Source organism: Condylostylus longicornis, unplaced genomic scaffold (assembly GCF_029603195.1).
Source record: "Condylostylus longicornis isolate FDR11 unplaced genomic scaffold, ASM2960319v2 ptg000136l, whole genome shotgun sequence".
Taxonomy (NCBI): domain Eukaryota; kingdom Metazoa; phylum Arthropoda; class Insecta; order Diptera; family Dolichopodidae; genus Condylostylus; species Condylostylus longicornis.
The window spans coordinates 195453-201482 of NW_026578104.1; the positions used below are offsets into that span (position 1 = coordinate 195453).

Below are 6030 nucleotides of genomic sequence, written 5' to 3' on the forward strand. Positions count from 1 at the left end.
ATATCACAACAACCACATCTTATAGCTAATTTTCAAATATATATGTTTTTGTTATACAATTACAAATATAATTATAATGTTTTTGTTATACAAAGATAAAAATTGTTTCTACTTTGAGTAAAAATATTACGAGTTGTCAAATATTTTATTTAGAAGTATGATTTTCAAAATGGTTTGTGACCACTTCAGATGTGCCTTTTTTTCATTGAAACAACTGGACGTTGCTAGTAGGATAATAATAATCCTAATAATAATAAAATACTAGTTTCAAATTTCTCTGTAGATTTTAAAAAGGGGTAAAAAATTGGCTTTATTTTTTTCAAAAACTACTTTTAAAATCCAGATCCAAAAGAAAATCCCGGAAAAGATAAGAACAATAGATTTTTAAATAGCTTGGAAAATTTTTCAATATTTGTGCTGTAAGGCCTTAGGTCTTGAGAAGGGTATTGAATTTATGAAAAGTTACAAATTTTGTTGAGTGACATAATAAAAATAACCACCTTAGTCGTTCATGCCATATTTTATATTAAGTAAAATTCAAATTTTTTAAATAATTTGAAAATAAAAACAAGTATTAGAGGAAAATAAATTTTAATAGAGTGTCTGTAGCGCGCGAAATATTACGTAAGAATAAATTTTTTTTTTGAGCTGTAGAAAATATTTTTCATTTTGAAATATATTAATATATTCTAGGAATTCCTTAAAAATCTATTTAAAATTCTTATGTATTTTAGAAATTTGTAATTGACAATGTTTGAACTGAAAGAAAACAGTAAAATTACATTTTTTACTTTATTCATTTATAGTTAATTGTGATAAATTTATGTGTATAAATACACATATGTACATTTGAGATATATTTATACGTATAACTAAACTTGACTTGTCAATGTTTGAGATGTATTAAAGTAAGTTTGATTTATTTTACTTTTATGAAATCTAAACTTGAAATGGGGCAATTGGAAATCGTATATGCAAAACATGTTTTTTTGTAACGTATCTTAGAAGGATTTATTAAAACAAATGTTATAATGGCTACAAGAATTTTGCGATTATTACAATTATTTTTTAACATTTTTTTATTAGCATGTTTTCTTTCTAAGGTAATTTTCCCTATTTAATAAAAATAAACGCAAATTCTAAGGGTTCAAAGGACCGAAGTCATCTTTCCTGGTACAACAATTTTCGCAGCCCAAACCCAATACTCCTTTGAAACTCTCTCTGATTATTGTTAATGTCGGCCCACAGAAAACGGGCCATTACCGGATAGAGGAACAATCTACGCCACATTCCCTGCAAGTTCCATCCGACCTGAAAAAACCTACTGCACCGACGGCTCTTTTGCAATATCCCACGCTTTCTCGCCACGAAGGAGAGATCAAGGAAGCGGCCTGAACGAAGTTCTTTTGGCCTTACATAATTCCCATCTATGCTCAATTAGTACTCTGGACTAACATTCCTATCTATCACGATAAGCCCGCTAATTGTGAAAACAATTAAATCAGCAAAAATAAAGCCATATAAAAACGAGAAAAAATAGTTGAGCATGTGAACTCTTTGATATCAATACGAACTTGTGATCCTATGGGCGAACAAAATAATATGCCACAGCATAAGACTATGGGACAGACTAAGCCTTTATTTACTGGTTTGTCTTTACGAGAAATAAAAAGAAATTATTAAAACTAGTAAGACTAATAATAAATAAAGTTGGGTCAAAACCATTGGTTTGCATTGTAGCACTTTTCCACAAACAATTTATGTATACCTACCACACTATTAAAATTATTTTCTTTCATATACGAAACTATTCCTAGGATTGCATTTATTTAGGATGAATGGTTTATGCAGTTTCTGAAATAAAGTAAAAATTAATTTAAAGAGGGGTTAACATAATGCTCGATTTTAAGCTCGATATTGGTTAATTGTGTGAATTAGGCAAAATAATAACATTTTTTAATGGTGTAGAATTTACCGTTATGTTTCTGCGTATACAGAAATTCGAAACAAGTAAAAACGTTTCAGTCAGTATAAACCGATTGTGTTATACCCTGCACTTTTCGGTATTGTCTAGCAATTACTCGAACCTGTGAAACCATTCTATAGAAACTTCACGGATATGTTTGACCTATAACTGGACACACAACTTGCAAGTTTCATAAATCTGACTTTATTATTTTTCTAAATATTTGAAATAAGCTTTTGGATTTGTATGGGAGCTACTCAAACCTGTCAAGCAATTCCATCAAAACTTCAGAAATATGTCTGACCTATAATTGGACATACGACCGCCAGGCTTCATGAACCTGACTTTATTATTTTTCCAAATATTTAAAATAAGCTTTTAGAGTTGTATGGCAAGTACCCGAACTTTTCAAGCAATTCCACTAAAACTTCACAAATATATCTGATCTATAATTGGACACACAACTATCAAGTTTCGTGAATCTGACTTTATTATTTTTCCAAATATTTAGAATAAAACTTCAGAAATATGTCTGACCTATAATTGGACATACGACCGCCAGGCCTCATGAACCTGACTTTATTATTTTTCCAAATATTTAAAATAAGCTTTTGGAGTTGTATGGCAAGTACCCGAACTTTTCAAGCAATTCCACTAAAACTTCACAAATATATCTGATCTATAATTGGACACACAACTATCAAGTTTCGTGAACCTGACATTGTTATTTTTCAAAATATTTAGAATAAGCTATTGGACTTGTATGGGAGCTACTCGAACCTGTCAAGCAATTCCACCAAAACTTCAGAAATATATCTGACCTATAATTGAACACACGACTGCCAAGTTTCATAAATCTAACTTTATTATTTTTCCGAATATAAAAAATTTGCTTTCGAAGTTGTATGGCAGACACCCGAACCGGTGCAGGTATCCCATTAAAATTTTTACAGCATGTGTAGAATATAACTGGAAACATGTGTACGAAATTTCATATTTATAGCTTTATTAGTTTTTGAAATATTTAAAATTAATTCTTTGAGTTGTACGGCACCTACTCGAATCCGTTGTCCAACTTAGTCCAATTACAATAGGGTTCGTCCTTGGCACAAAATAAAAAACTTGTGAAAATTTGGTGTCGATTGCATTATTCATTTTTGAGTTATCGTGCGATCGGACGGACGGACATGTCTAAATCGACGCAGAATTTTACGCTGAGCAAGAATATATATATATGTCCCCACCGCAGATGACTCCTCCAAATAGTTGCAAACTCCATACCAAAGTTAATATACCCTTCACGAAGTGCAGAGCATAAAAAAGCTTGCACCATAAGGTCCCTAATATTCAAATTTTACAAATTTCAATAGATAACTTGAAGGGGGTGGAGGTGGAAAAAAAGTTTTTTCTCACGAAATGAACTATTTGTTAGTGCCTGAAAGTTTCTAAAATTTCAAGGTCTCACAACCTGTGGTCTAGAAGAAAAACGACATTTTTTTTAAAGTTTAGGTATAGTATGCCGCGATAGAAGAAGCAGCACACTGCCTTTCTGCGTCTGCACAATTTGAAAAATGCTTATGTTTTACTGCAACAAATAGTTAATAAAGTTGGGTCAAACCAATGGTTTGTATTGTAGCACTTTTCCCATCAATAAGTGAAAATACTGCTTTCTTTGTAATGCAGTCTTTGAAATAAAGCAAAAATTAATATAAAGTGGGGTTAACGTAATGCTCGATTTTAAGGGTTAATTGTGTGAGTTAAGAAAAATAATTATATTATTTAATGTCATGTAATTATATTTTTTAATGTTTAATACCGTTAGCTTCTTGCGTTTATAGAAATTTGAAAAAGCTTGCGGTTTTGGAAATATAAGGTGCCGAAAATTCAAATTTTACAAATTTCAAGAGGTGATAACTTGAGAGGGGGCGGTGATTGAAAAAAATTTTCTTGTAACGAAATGAAGCATTTATTAGTGTCTAAAAGACCCCAAAATTTCAAGCTTCCACAGGCTGGGGTCTAGAAGAAAAACGCCATCAAAAATTTGGAAAAAACGGACTTTAGATAACGGTAAAATTGAACGGAACGGTGTTTTTCTAAAGTTTAAATGCAGTATACCGCGCTAGAGGAAGCCAGCTACTGTCTTTTTGCGTTTGCAAAATTTGAACAATGCTTATGGTTTCACTGCACTAAATAGTTAAAAAATGGCATTTCTAGAGTTTTGAGGGGGTGTAACTTCTAGAGGGGGGAAGATAGGTAAAAATTTTGTTCTACGGAAATAAGTTTCTGCTAAAGATCTATGTACGTATTAAATTTCAGCTTTCTATCTTCAAGGGTGTAGAAGTTTTGTAAACAGACACAAAACAGATGGACGGACGGACGGACTGACGGACGGACGGACGGACGGAAGGAAAAGTGCTAAAAAATGAAAATACTGCTTTTAAAAACAATCTAGTTATGCACTACACTATTATAATTACTTTCATTCATGTACGAATTTACTTCAAATGTTGCATTCGTTGCTCATTCTGAAGGTGTGTAAATAAAACAAAAAAATCTAAAGAGGCATTAAGATAATACTCGAATTTAAAGGTTGATTTGATGAGTTAGAAATGTGGTTAAATTTAATACAGTTCCGGAAACATAATGTGTCACAAATTTAAATTCTACAAATTTCGGGTTTGATAACTCGAGGGGGTGAAGGTGGAAAAATTTTCTTCTAACGAAATGACCCATTTTTTGCAGTACTAAAGTTGCTAAAATTTCAGACTCCTACAACCTTAGATTTAGAAGGAAAATTATTTCAAAAATTTGGAAAAAACGGATTTTAGATAACGGTAAGTTTTAAAGTCCATTTTGTTGCTTTAAAGTTCAATATGGTATGCCACGGTAGATATTCTGCCGTAAGCAGAAGGTTTCAAGTACTAATCTGTGGAGATCGTTCCATCATTATTTCTTATTAATAACGTAACTAAAAATGGAAGCCTATTATATTATGAATTTATTAATACAACATCATAGTTGTGAAATTAATAAGTAATGTGCTTATTACAGTAATAACTTTAGCTTAATGGAAATTTCTTCATGCAACTGCAGAACAGATGGATGACGTAATCAAAGAAACGAGTTAAAGGTAGAAAAATTAATTAAAAAATTTTTTCTCCTCGAACTGAACTCGAACCATTGACCTATTGCTTTCTAGGCGGACGCTCTACCAACTCAGCTACTGAGGTACGAAGAAATTACCGACGAAATGTTCTTTACATTACCTTATACTGTAATCCACATAATTACTAACTATTCGTTTACATTAACTGCTACAATACAATCTACTATTTGAAACACACAATCACAAGAACATATATATTAATAGGTATTGTGTCTATAACACTAATTATATTATAAATTTACTAATACAACATCATAGTTGTGAAATTAATAAGTAATGTGCTTATTACACTACTAATTTTAACTTAATGGAAATTTCTTCATGCAACTGCAGAGCAGATGGATGACGTAAACAAAGAAACGAGTTAAAGGTAGAAAAATTAATTAAAAAAATTTCTCTCGTCGAACTGGACTCGAACCAGTGACCTTCCGCTTTCTAGGCGGACGCTCTACCAACTGAGCTACAGAGGCGTGAAGAAATTGCCGACGAAATGTTCTCTACATTGCTTTATACTGTAATCCACATGATTACTAAGTATTTGTTTACATTGACTGCTACATACAATCTACTATTTAAAACACACAAGAACATATATATTAATAGTTATTGTGCCTATTACACTAATTATATTATGAACTTACTAATACAACATCATAGTTGTGAAATTAATAAGTAATGTGCTTATTACACTAATAATTTTAATTTAATGGAAATTTCTTCATGCAACCGCAGAACAAATGGATAATCCAGGATGGCAAGCCTATTTTTTTTTTTCTGATTCCGATGTGAATTTTATTCTATTGTGAATACCATTAAATGCTTCTAACACTGCATCTACCTTATCTTTCGGTATTGCCATTAGTAAATCTACATATATGTTCATTATAAGGATTTTGAA

General features: G+C 31.4%; 1 non-coding gene across 1 annotated transcript; it reads right to left on the reverse strand.

Moving 5' to 3' along the window:
- Positions 1–5524: 5524 nt before the first annotated feature.
- Positions 5525–5602, reverse strand: Trnas-aga (transfer RNA serine (anticodon AGA)). The gene has a single exon. It is a non-coding gene; the product is annotated as a tRNA-Ser (tRNA).
- Positions 5603–6030: the final 428 nt, after the last annotated feature.